We start from the raw sequence: 14,502 nt of genomic DNA on the forward strand, positions 1-14,502 counted from the left end.
TCCATCTTTAAGGATAATTTTGGTCCAACCATGAACCCATGGCTAGTCTAGAAACCTCATGCCTATACTCAGTTTTTTTTACTAATGTTCTCAAGATTATCCAAATAGTAGAAATGGAGAAGGGGGGGAATCTAAATGAGCAAACCTAAATCTGAGGTATTTATATGCTTCTATGAAGGAAAAACCTCTTCTTCTCTCAATAAGTTGGGATCCCTCTTCTGTCCCAAAATAAATAAGTGTCGATGCACGATTCTCTTTAAATAAATAAATAAAGGAAAAATAAGAGAAAGGCTTCCTGCATAGAGTGGTGAAGCAAGCAACCTTGTTGGGGTACTATCAAGGCTCGCTAAAAACAGAGAAATGTTTGTGTTCCTGCGTGAATCCTCCGAGGTATTGTCTAGGTCTGCTGGCAGCGAAGCAACACCAGAGATGAAAAAGTATACTGTGAAAATATTAATATCGCAAGCCAAACTACCCTTCCCAATTCGAAACATTGTGATTATGTTTAATCTTATGTTGTGTTCAATTGTAAAGGTGTAGGGGAAACCATGTCTTCCCATGGGGTAAGTGGGAAGGCCAACATGATCTATGCAATGAATAGATAATCCCTGAGGAACCAAGGCCCTACACAGAAGAAACTAACCAAGACAGAGAAGTTGGAATTTAACCAGTGTGTCGCCAAGTGTTGTAGTTGTTGCAACACCCTCCAAAATTTTGGCTTACACTCAAATTTCAGAGCCTTCCTTGGTCTTTTCCTTGATTGTTGCAGACGCTCATGCTCCTCCCATGAGCTTTCTTGGAATCTTTGGCCCCTTTTTCTTGTTGGATTATTTTTCATCTTTTCGCATGATTGACTATTATGTAATGTTTGTGAGAATTTTTTGGTGGTTTCAAAGGTCGATTTTTGTGTAAATGAGTTTTCATAACCATCTAAACATCTATCACACTCATACACAAAGTCTTGAACACTATCACACAAGTTTCTTCACGGTTGTCCCAAAGTTTATCTTAAGTGTCGCATCTTGTCATGAGAGAGTCACACAAAGGGGAATGCTTTGTTTGTTTGTTCTGATGATCTATGTTTTCGTGTTGCCAAAATATGCTAAGTGTGGGATCACAAATCAAGTTCATCACAAGTCCAACTCCCTTCCCACACTTAGGCATTTTCGGAAAATATTCCTAAGATGGTAACTTAGCTTCATAGCGCCCTGACTGAGTTGCGCATTGTGCAGTCTCAACCCTCATTGATGTGACCTTTCTCCCTAGAACTACGCAATGCACAGTCACTGTCCTCCAGGGCTATGGTTTTTCACAATTCCTGAGTCCAACAGCCTCCCTTGACCTCCAGAATTACGTAGTTGTGCCTCCCAGTCTTCCTTGAATTGTGCACTTCAGACCTTCATCCCTCAATATTTTCCCTTTCCTATTGGAAGTGTGAAATGCACCAAACATCTAGCCTCCCTTGGCCTCCAAAACTGTGCAGATGTTTCCTCGAGGTCCCTTCCCTCAGCCGGAGCTCACTTCCCCATAAACTTTGCATATTTTCCCTTCAAGCCTCTTTGCTTCCTAGTCCCCCTTACATCTAAAAACTGCGTAGAACTGTCCTCCTAGGGCCTCATCTCGTAGTAGCCACTGCTTGATTGAACTGCGCAATCCTGACCCTTAGTGGGCACTACGCATTTTTTCTCCTCATTGAGGACTATTGTTGGGTCCCTATAATACTAGTGATTACCACATTACTATTGTAGTTATACCCCTTATTAATATTGGTGTGCCCCTATTTCTCCCATATTGTTATTACTGTGCCCCATAGAATCCCTCTATTGTTATTTTTGTGGCTTTATATTATTATTGTTAGGTCGGCTGGATTATATTGTGACTCCTTAGACTCCTATATATAGAAAGGAGGTTTTGTCATTTGAATCATCCAAGAATTGTTCATTTATGTAATGTAAAGGAGGTTGCCCCCTCGAAGAGGCTGAACTCTAAGGCGTTGATCTATCTTTTCTATCTTTTCTTGAGCTGGTTTCATAACATTTGGTATCAGAGCTTTGGATTCTAGGGTTTCGCTGCTCCAAACATGTCATCGTGGCATTTTTGCTATAACTTTGTTTCTGTGACGTTTTAGAAGTCACAAGAAAAACCCATTTGAGAAGAAATCACGCTGAACCTTGGGTCCAAATTTCAGATCTTTGTGCACAATATTTGCGGAGATATGATCTGAGGAAGTTGGTCTTTTTGCAGACTCCTGAATTACATTCAAAACAGGCGACCTAGGGAAAATCGTCATAACTTTCTCTCTAGGGATCGGATTGAAATTTTGTCAAAAGGTAAAGAAAGAGGACGGACTGTAGTTGCTTTTATGCATTTTTCAGATCCAAAGGTCGAAACAGTGACTCGTGGCACGTCGTACAAGTTTGCTCTACTGAACTAGTCTATAAGCAAGTCACTGTGGGAGATTTCACATAGCTCTTCCTTGGAGAATCCAATTTGGGTCAAACTTGTGGCATTGGAAAGAGAACACAGAGGGCTACTACAGATCACAAATTCAGAACTAGATGATTGGAAAGTACAGAGATACATCAGAGGCAATATCGAGCTCCTACAAAGTGAAAAAAGGTGTGTAGATTTTCTTAAATTTTTGCTTAAGCTTGGTTTGAAAATTTATTTTGAAGGAATTCAAAGGGCATGGTAGAGCGTTATTATCGGTAACTGATGCCTCGAGGAAAGAAAATTCAAACACCTAGTAAGGAACCGGAAGGCTCTAGCATGACTCATGAAGAAGAGGAAGAAATGCAACATGATATATCAAAATTACAAGACCAAGTGCAACAACTGTCACTTGCACAAAAAGGAACAGAATCTAAGATGGATGGTTTAAAGAAAGATGTAGAAGCTAATATGGATGGTTTAAAGAAAGGTGTAGAAGCTAAGATGGACTATTTAAAGAAAGGCATAGAAGCTAAGATGATTGACGTGGAAGCTAAGATGGATGATTTGAAGATAGATTTGAAGACAGACATGGACGAATTGAAGATAAATATGAATAAGTTGCTACAAGGAATGGTCCCTAAGGGTGAAAGGGTACTAAAGGAAACTCATGAGAAGAGCAAAAGAAATGTTAATCATGATTCCATAGACGCTAATGTTGGATCGAAGACTCACCATATTCCAAAAATTGATATGAGGAAGTTTGATGGCAAGGTTCCTGCCACATGGATATTACAGATGGAGCAATTCTTCGATCTCAATAATGTGCAAAACACACAAAAGGTACATATGGCAACTTTATATTTGGAACCAAATCAGTTTGTATGGTATCAATGGCTTTGCTCTCGTAAACCATTTATCACTTGGGCATTTTTTACAGAAGAAGTGATAGCACATTATGAGGATACAAAAAGCAACACTTTTTTTAGCCAATTGATAAGTCTCAAACAAAAGGGTTCAATAATGGAGCACATTGAGGAGTTCCAAAAATTGAACATAAGCGTAAAAGATATTCCAGAGGAGTATAGGATTTATGTGTTCATAGGGTCTTTAAAGGATAATATCCAACATGATGTTCGCCTTTGGGAACCTGATTCATTCGAGAAGGCATTCAGGTTAGCAAGAAAAATGGAAAGCAAAATTATGGCAACCAGGAAGCATACCACTCACAACTATAGAGACGGAAGTGTTGTTGCCCCTAGTCTTCCAAAACCTATGCGGTTGACACCACAACAATTGGAAGAAAAAAGAGCAAAAGGGCTTTGTTACAGTTGTGATAGCAAATACACTAAAGGTCATAAGTGTGCTGAGAAGAAATTATTCTACATAGATTGTGAAGAGGAAGAATAAAAGGAGCAAGAAAGGTAAAAAGAAGAGGATATACTCCAGGAACAAAGCCTAAATGAAGAAAAAATAAATCCGACCATATCTTGTAATGCATTGGCGGGAATTACCACTCCTCAACCATCAAGATAGAAGGACAAATCAAGAAGAAAAAGGTAATAGTGTTGATTGATTCAGGAAGCACCCACAATTTTATTCATTGTAAGGTAGCAAAAGAATTGAATTGCTTCCTACATCCAGCACCAAAGCGTCAAGTGATGATTGCAAATGGAGGAACAATAAATTTCTCTGGAAAGTGCCATAATATCAAGCTATCCATGGGAGAATATGTATTGACTAGCCCAATGCTTTCCATTCCAATGGGAGGTGCTGATGTTGTACTAGGAGTCCAATGGCTACAATCCCTTGGTACAATAGCTTTTAATTTTCAAGAAATTTTCATCAAATTTTCTACGGAAGGAAAGGATGTTGAATTAAGGGGTATTGCAGGGAAACCAGGAAAGATAATCAGCTCTAATAGTATGACAAAGCTTCTAAATAAGGAGCAAAGAGGTGTAATTGCACAATTATGCTCGCTAGATGTTTCCACATCAGAATCATCTATTTCTCCAGATCTCCAAAAAGTCCTAGACAATCATTCCAAGGTATTTGAGACTCCCAAAGGTCTCCCACCTATGCGTGATCATGATCATGTTAATCATCTGATTCCAGGAAGTGTTCCTCCAAACATCAGGTCGTACAGATATCCCTATGTCCAAAAGAGTGAAATTGAACATATGCTTGCAGAAATGCTAGAGGCTAGTATAATTCAACCGAGTCAAAGTTATTTCTCTGCTCCAGTAGTATTGGTGCACAAGAAGGATGAATCATGGAGCATGTGTCCGGATTATAGAGAGCTCAACAAACTCACTATTAAAGATAAGTTCCCCATTCCTGTCATTGATGAATTACTAGATGAATTGCATGGATCAATTTACTTCACCAATTTGGATCTTCATTCAGGATATCATCAAATCAGAATGAAGACTGAAGACATTCTGAAAACAACATTTAGAACTCATGAGGGTCATTATGAATTTTTGGTCATGCCCTTTGGCCTTACCAATGCACCTTCAACATTTCAGGGTTTGATGAATTCAATTTTCAAACCATTCCTTAAAAAAATTGTGTTAGTATTTTTTGATGATATACTAATCTACAGCAAGTCTTGGAAGGATCATGTTGAACATGTTGACAAGGTGCTACAACTATTGAAGGAGAAACAATTATATGCAAAAAGATCCAAATGTTTCTTTGGAGTCCAGGAGGTGGAATATTTGGGTCATATTGTATCTCATGAAGGAGTTAAGGTAGAACCTAGAAAAATTAAAGCCATTAAGGAATGGAAAATCCCCACATCCATAAAGCATCTACGAGGATTTCTCGGGTTTACAGGGTATTATTGCAAGTTTGTTAAGAATTATGGGAGAATAGCAGCACCTTTAACAACATTATTGAAGAAAGATGCATTTTCATGGACTCCGGAAGCAACAAAGGCCTTTGAACATCTTAAAGAGGAAATGTGCCAAGCACCGGTCTTAGCTACACCGAACTCACAAAAACCTTTATTGTGGAATGTGATGCTTCAGGAAATGGAATTGCTGATGTTCTAATGCAAGATGAAAGACCCATTGCTTTTGAAAGTCATCCAATCAAGGGAAAGTTTTTAAGAAAAGCTATTTATGAGAAGGAAATGTTGGCAATACTCCATGCACTTAAGAAATGGCGACCCTACCTAATGGGTAGACACTTCAAGGTAAAAACAGATGATGATAGCCTTAAATACTTTTTACAACAAAGATTATCCTCTAAAGAGCAACAAAAGTGGGTCACAAAGATGTTGGGTTATGACTTTGAAATCATACACAAAAAAGGGAAGAAAAATGTGGTGGCAGATGCACTCTCAAGAAAGGATGAGGATGTGGAAGCATTGTTGTGCGCCATTTCTATTATCCAACCAGATTTGATAAACGAAGCAAGGGAGGAATGGAAGAATGACGAAGAAGTGTGAGCACTATTCAAAAGTTACAACAGGATTCCAGTCATGGAAAATTTTAGGGGCTAATGTTCGCCCAGTGGGCTAATTTTCCATGATTTTTCCAAAAAAAAGATTCGCCAATTTCCAATTTTATAAAAGACGATTCGCCCAAATTTTAGAATATAAAATTATTTTACCTTAAAAATCGCCAACATTATAGAGAGACTATATATAAAATAATTATAAATTTGATTAATTTTACAAATATATCAATAAACATTTATAATTTGCATATTAGGGATTAGTGAGATTCGCCAATGTTTGAAACTTCAAGAAAATTTTCCATCCTTAAAATTTTCCTTGATTCCAGTACGTCTAGTACATTTAGCTGGCAAAATGATTCGTTATGGTACAAAGATCACTTATACCTCTGTAAGAATTCCCAGCTAAAACAAAAGATTCTTATGGAATTGCACACTTCTCCCTTAGGAGGGCACTCAGGATTTTTAAAAACTTACCACAAGGTTAAGAAGGAATTTTTTTGGGATGGCCTTAAATCAAATATTCAAAAGTTTGTGGTTGAATGTTTGGTTTGCCAACAAAATAAAGTTGAAACAATTAAGACACCAGGTCTATTACAACCTTTATCCATTCCAAGCCAACGTTGGGAGGAGGTTTCAATGGATTTTATCACATTACAAGTTTAAGGTGAAAGAGTGTCATCATGGTGGTAGTTGAAAGACTTACCAAGTATGCACACTTTTGTGCATTATCACATCCATTTAAGCCAGTACAGTTTCTACTGCATTTATGGAAACAATTCAAAAGCTACATGGAAACCCAAAGATTGTTGTAAGTGACAGAGATCCCATTTTCACTGGAAATTTTTGGACAGAATTATTTTCTTGTCTTGGTACTCAGTTAGCTCATAGCTCATCTTATCATCCTCAATCTGACGGGCAAACTGAGATAGTAAACAAATGTTTGGAAGGATATCTTCGTTGCTTTGTATCTGATAAACAGACACAATGGGTCAAATGGTTACCTCTAGCTGAATGGTGGTATAACACTTCCTTCCATACAGCAACAAAAATGACCCCACTTATGGCACTTTATGGGTATCAACCACCATCTATCACATCATATTTAAGAGAAAATGCTAAGGTTCAGGCAATGGAACATCACATCGAACATCAACAACAAGTCCTCCAACTCTTAAAGGATAACCTCATGTTGGCACAGAATAGAATGAAACAACAGGTAGGTCAACATCGCAGTGAAATAAGTTTTGATGTAGGTGATTGGGTATTCCTACGGCTACAACCATATAAGCAAATGTCCCTCAAGCAAGCTAAGAAGGATAATAAATTATCACCAAGGTATTATGGTCCGTACAAGGTGTTGCAAAAGATTGGTACTATAGCATACAAATTGGAGCTTCCTGCAGCTTCTCGATTGCACCCAGTTTTCCATGTTTCATGTTTAAAGAAGGTTATAGGCGACAAGCTCCCAGTTCAAACAACATTGCCAGAACTTGACGATGAAGGAAAAATTATATTGGAACCGGAAGCAGTCACAGAAACAAGAACTCGACAGCTACTAAATCATTCAATTTCAGAGTATCTTATCAAGTGGAAGAACTTATCCGCTAAAGATTCCACATGGGAGGATGAGAATTTTATGCAAAAGTATCCTGAACTACACAAGCGTTGAGGACAACACTTTTTTGAAGGAGAGGGGCATGTTGGGTCCCTATAATACTAGTGATTACCCCATTACTATTGTAGCTATACCCCTCATTAATATTGTTGTGCCCCTATTGCCCCCATATTTTTTATTACTATGCCCCATAGAATCCCTCTATTGTTATTTTTGTGGCTTTATATTATTATTGTTAGGTCGGCTGGATTATATTATGACTCCTTAAACTCCTATATATAGAAAGGAGGTTTTGTCATTTGAATCATCTAAGAATTGTTCATTTATGTAATGTAAAGGAGGTTGCCCCCTCGAAGAGGCTGAATTCTAAGGCGTTGATCTATCTTTTCTATCTTTTCTTGAGCTGGTTTCATAACAACTATGCAGGAAAGTTCCTCAATCAAGCCTGACCTACGTTCTGTGCAGTCTCAGTGATCAAGCTCTCTCCCTATCATTTGGAAATGTGAAATGTGTAGTTATTGAGCCCTTCCTCCCAATCTGTGACTTGTCCCAAGTTTCAGTTCATGGATAAAAATGCATCATCTTAGACTAGGGAGTTTTTGGATTGATTTAATCCCATCATGAGTGAATGGTAGGAACAGGTACACTATCAAGTCATGGCGAGATGATGAAGAAGGAGAAGAAGGAGGGAATCATGCCTAAAGACTCATTTCTAGTTGAAATTATAAGTGGGCCTATCAATAGTAAGCAAAGGGACACAATTTTGCAACCACCTTCTAAGGCCGAAGATCATTGAAGATCAAGTTGTGCAGAGGAGAATAGAAAGCATGTCCAAGAACACATCTAGCATTCAACAACAAGAGTGACTTGGCATTTCCACATCATCAAGTTAGTCCATGTCAAAATTTTCATGTCAATTGTGTCATGAAGTGTCATATGCCACATCACTAGTGTGGACCATGTATATTATAATCAAATGTACTGTAAAGTGGAAGTCCAAAGGACATACCTGAATATGAAGAGTCATGTAAGTTGAAAAGTAATTGGAAGTTGAATAGTCATGAGGGTTGTCAAATAGTCACAAGGGGGAAGCATCACCCCTTAGTTATATAAACCCCCTCATTGTATGAGCCCTAGACTTTTCACCTTGGCTCCTCCTACAAGGTGTTGGGATAGGGTCCCTAGGGTCAATTTTGGGTTAGTTTAAACAGTTTTGGTTAGAATTTTGTAAAGAATGTAAAGTCTCCATGAAATGGGGAAGTGGAGCGCGTAGCTAAGAAAGAGTCAAAGCGAATTTATCCCCTTGTATGGTTAAGTGATAGGATGGTTTTGCAACTCACCCATAGGTCACGGGCCATGGTATTTGTCACACGGAATAAGTCGATCTTGCGGACAAGATAAACCTTCCTAGAATCTAAAGAAGACCTAATGACAAGCAAACCAACCAGACACTATCTTTCTCTAAATATGCTTTAATAAACAAAGGCAAACAAGTGTTTTTAGGGCCTACCTTAGGTCCAACACAAGTTTGTGGATGCCCTCGCCCCTTTGATCCAAATGAGTTCCTTTGTCGCGAATCTGCAAACACAAACAAGGCAAACAAATTAAATAGCACCTGAAAAGCCAATATCGTAAAACATATTTAACATGAAAGTCAAGGAGTCCATGAAACAAATAACATGAGATACTTGTTGAGAAAAATGAGTTTGATTGCATTAATTCAAAAGAAGAAGAACTTTACAACCTGTGCCTTGATGCTGTACAAGCTCCTCCCAGGGTCCAACAAGAAGTCTCCTCTACTTTGACAAGTTTCACTCACTCCCCAATGAAGCCAAAAAGGTATGTGATCTCTCCTCTTAAGCTCAACTAGGAAGTCTTGATTTCACCAGCATTTACCCTAAAAAATGTTCAGCTTCTAACCTCCCCAGCAACCAGCCCAATGCCTGAATTTATAGTGCAATGGAGGGAGGTTACTAGGTCCTCCTTCAAAGGGATAAAGCCCTCCTTCAAAGGGATAGCTTCTCTCATCAAGGGATTAGCTCCTTCTCTTTTGGGATGCATGAACCACCTCAGAGCGAACAATCCACGTCAAAATTCCTTCTAGAATCCTCTAGAATTAACCCAAAGTGATTTTTTTACGATAAAACTTGCACCTTTTGACTTTCACAGGGGTCTGCACCCACACCTTTAGGGACAGAGCGGGCAGGTCCGCAGTTTTTGTAAACAGAAGGTGCGGGACCACAGGTGATAGTGAGAGAAAGTGCGGAACCAGAGTTTCATTGATTTTTAATGTCTTTCTCTCATTTTCAAAGCTTGAATTGAAGAGCTGAGGTCTGAGACTTGCTTAGGAGGACAGTACAAGTGATGATAGACCCATACTGACTGCAAATAATCATGGTGGCAATATTTTTGTGTAACAGATTGCCCCCTAAAGTGCGAAGTCTGTAGTAGATGAGGCTTTCATTTATCATTTAGGAAGAGTGAAGTACTTTATCATTTCGAGGATCATCTTGTGGAGAGCCCGATTGGAACCTGTAAAAACATTCAATGCAATATATATATATATATATATGAAATCATATCATCGCTGAGGTAGGCATTCCCATACTCAGATCAAAACTAACTAGAAAACTAACTACTTCTCTGATATAGGAATGATCTTGTAAAACATCACAAGTATAGACTCATGTGGACATAGTATGGACGCATCCATCTGTTTATAAATAGTCCATTATATAATGAATACAAAATTCCTCGCAGCCTGGATTGTGGAAACTAGATCCAGGGTCTTCATTTCTACTTCCCGAAACAGTACGATTCTATCCATGCGAATGAATGTGTTGATGTCGAACATGGTAGAAACCACTTGATTACCAGTCAATAATGTAAACTGTTAACAAGTGTGAGAGAAACCACCAGTGATGTCAATGGCTCTCAAAGTACCCAGTACAATCCATGAGATGCGAATAAATGTGTTGGTGTCGAACATGTCACAGAATTCTTTGATCGAAGGTCAATGATGCAACCTGTCGTCAAAGGCGAGAAACCTGCCATTGAGGCATGCAGATCTCAAGGTACTGATGATTTCTAGATCATCTTTCTAGATAATGAGCTGAAGTCGATAGAAGGCGATCCGTCGTAGGCAAGACCACAACATGAAATCATAGATCAAGTCGAAGAAATTTAGTTGCAAGGACTGACTCAGGGATGGTCAAGATGGATGACAGATATTTTGCAGACGAATGGCTTATTGGTAGTGACCTCTTGAACACATAACGACACAATAGATGGTTTGGTGACAATTGACCCAAAGTTAATACCCAGAAACCGGCTGAAGACTTTCAATGTGGTTTGATCAACTATTTGGCAAAGGATTTCCCAACCCAGGTGAATAAAAGTGTCGTGTTCAAGAGCGGTTACAAAGTATGACAAACAGGCTCATTTTTCTCTCTTTTCCCCCACCATTTCTGGCAAGTACCTCTTTATTTTTGACAAGCTTGAGGAGGATAGCATTTGCTTGATTATAAGCTCATCCTTCGGATGAGTCCAACTTAGTTTAAATTCGAACCCTAAGAAGGAGTGGTTCGTTCCTGTTTGTAATTGAACAGGTCCTTTACTGTGAAATTTTAACGAGTCCAGTATAGGAGAAACTCAACATTTTTCAATTTTAGAGAGTCTGAAAAAACTTAAGAAAACTCCAAGGTTGACCTTTTTCGTAAGTTTATGTCTCCCAAGCCTGAAAAAGTATAAAATAATACTTGAGAGAACCTCTTGATCTTTTACGACCAAGGAGTAATTTTCGTAATTAGTGTCCCTGATCCGAAAAAGTAAAAAAGCGATCAACGACACGTCGTTTTATAACCAATATCGAATTTGAAACGACAAAAATCCGGCAATGTTTTCATTTTTTTACGGTCGGAAAAGAGCTGTAAGTGGACCGTCTTTTAATTTGGTTGTAACGAGTTTAAAAGAAAAACTCGGCAATCTTTTCATGTTTCAGGAGTCAGAAAAGAGCTTAAAGGTGACTCTAAATGTTTTTTCGTCGAAAATGATAGATTTCGCCTGAATAATCTGTTATCCTGAACAAAAACGCAAACATTACTCATACCTGTTTGAAATGGATAAAAATGTCGCAAAAATACCTTTTCAAAGTGAAACATAAACTAATTTGCAATTTATTTACTCAAAAAACTTATAAAAAGGGCCTTCGTCAATTCATTTTTACCGTTTGAGTTTTGGGTGAGAAAATAGTGCTTTCGTTCAGAAAACTTCCCGTGAAGATTGCGGAAAATCCAACCATCGGAATCGAACGTCGTCTTCTCCAGGTAATCCACATCATCTTACTCTTCATTTTTGACCGTTTAAATTTTTGTTTTAGTCATTCGTTTCATTTTTTGGGAGGGTTTTTAGGCTTAAAACCCGCACGCAGAGGCCCGCAAGTTTACCACTGCTGGCCTGCGGACCCCGACTTTTTCTCCATTGGGAAAAAGCCAGGGGTCCGCACCTTCCATGTAGACAAGGTGCAGTCCCATGTAATGTGTCTAACCCGGAGGGTGCGGTCCCTGTCGCAAGGGTTTTTGACCCAAAAATTCTCAAAATTGGACCAAACAAAATAATTTCTAGCATTTTAATTTATCTTTATACTTGATGCAGAGAGTACATCATGCTAGATTGGCATGAATGAGAGCATGAGGACGTGGATGCTGCCGCATGGAATCATCAGCCTTCACTTGATGCTTTGAGGGCGTATGGCTTGTACAAATTCTGGGCCATTCTTGGCATGAGGGCTCAGGTGGATTTCTTACAGTGGTTGGTTGACAGATGGAGCATACAGGACCAGTGCTTCTTCACTAGTGGCCACCAGCTCGAAATCGAGCCGGCAAACATATATTTCTTGAATGGTTTGCCTAAGAGAGGCGAAGACTTGACTCTGTTTGGGGCTAGGCCAGGTGGCCAGTCTGTCGATAGCCTCCGGCTAGAGTTCTGCAACAGCCAGGCTAGAGACAAAGGGATAGACATAAAGACCATATCCCGTCCTGAACTCATGGTGATTGCGTTTACTGTCACCAGACTTTGCGGGGCTGCCACATTACATATTGCCACCGGATCCCAGATGCGTATGGCAGTTGATTGCTTTCGAGGCACCATCTTCAACTGGTGTGATGTCGTGTTGGCCAATCTGAAAGGCCAACTGACTAGGGCCAAAAATGGACAACTAAAGACCTTTGGTTATGGGGCTTTGGTTGTGAGTTTTGGCCTGGAGAGGGTTCCCATGTTGATCTCGCAGCACCTTACTGTTGGAGCTGGGCTTCCTCGAGAGCCCAAACTGATGCGATGGGTCCCAGTATGGTCGCCATTTTGTCACACAGAATAAGTCGATCTTGCAGACAAGATAGACCTTCCTAGAATCTAAAGAAGACCTAATGACAAGCAAACCAACCAGACACTATCTTTCTCTAAATATGCTTTAATAAACAAAGGCAAACAAGTGTTTTTAGGGCCTACCTTAAGTCCAACTTAAGTTTGTGGATGCCCTCGCTCCTTTGATCCAAATGAGTTCCTTTGTCGCGAATCTGCAAACACAAACAAGGCAAACAAATTAAATAGCACCTAAAAAGCCAATATCATAAAACATATTTAACATGAAAGTCAAGGAGTCCATGAAACAAATAACATGAGATACTTGTTGAGAAAAATGAGTTTGATTGTATTAATTCAAAAGAAGAATAACTTTACAACCTGTGCCTTAACGTTGTACAAGCTCCTCCCAGGGTCCAGCAAGAAGTCTCCTCTACTTTGACAAGTTTCACTCACTCCCCAATGAAGCCAAAAAGGTATGTGATCTCTCCTCTTAAGCTCAACTAGGAAGTCTTGATTTCACCAGCATTTACCCTAAAAAATGTTCAGCTTCTAACCTCCCTAGCAACCAGCCCAATGCCTGAATTTATAGTGCAATGGAAGGAGGTTACTAGGTCCTCCTTCAAAGGGATAAAGCCCTCCTTCAAAGGGTTAGCTCCTCCCATCAAGGGATTAGCTCCTTCTCTTTTGGGATGCATGAACCACCTCAGAGCGAACAATCCACGTCAAAATTCCTTCTAGATCCCTCTAGAATTAACCCAAAGTGAGTTTTTTAAGATAAAACTTGCGCCTTTTGACTTTCACAGGGGTCCGCACCCACACCTTTAGGGACAGAGTGGGCAGGTCCGCAGTTTTTGTAAACAGAAGGTGCGGGACTGTAGGTGACAGTGAGAGAAAGTGCGGAACCAGAGTTTCATTGATTTTTAATGTCTTTCTCTCATTTTCAAAGCTTGACTTGAAGAGCTGAGGCCTGAGACTTGCTTAGGAGGACAGTACAAGTGATGATAGACCCATACTGACTGCAAATAATCATGGTGACGATATTTTTGTGTAACAGTATTGTAATAGGAAGGCTATAAATGTTTGAGTCATAGTGAGTATAGAAGAATAACCTTTGGTGAAGAAAAAGTGTACGGGAAAATGGCTAAGGTAGGAAAGCTATGCTTTCTTGTACTTAAGCGAAAGGGGAGGCTCCCGCAGCTGAGTGCACGGAGACCTTGGCAATTCTACAGCTGAGTGCGCGAACCCCGCAGTTGGGTGTACGAGGTGGGAGAGTCTATAAATTTAATATTGAATCTAATAAAGACTGTTTGGGACAAAATCTATTGCTCATTTGTGCCTTGTTCTTATTTATGTTTAAGTTTATGCATCGTCGCTTAATGATCTATTTTCTATGAAATAAAGTGTATTCTCCACGCGAATCTATTAGATATTTAATACTCATGCATGAAAAGTATAATGAACTATTTTCACAAAGACACTAGATATATCTGGTAATATAACTGTTCGGAACAAGTAGATCTGAGCAAAGGAAAATATAGGGTTGCTATCTACTAAGTGAAAGTCGTGATTCTGCCTCTTTTATGTCTAATAAGCCTAATCGTAGACCTTAGCGAAGGTCTAGAGGTCACTTG

This window comes from Pinus tabuliformis, chromosome 8 (assembly GCF_031772625.1).
Source record: "Pinus tabuliformis cultivar Carrire ecotype Pingquan chromosome 8, CPIR1, whole genome shotgun sequence".
Lineage (NCBI taxonomy): Eukaryota > Viridiplantae > Streptophyta > Pinopsida > Pinales > Pinaceae > Pinus > Pinus tabuliformis.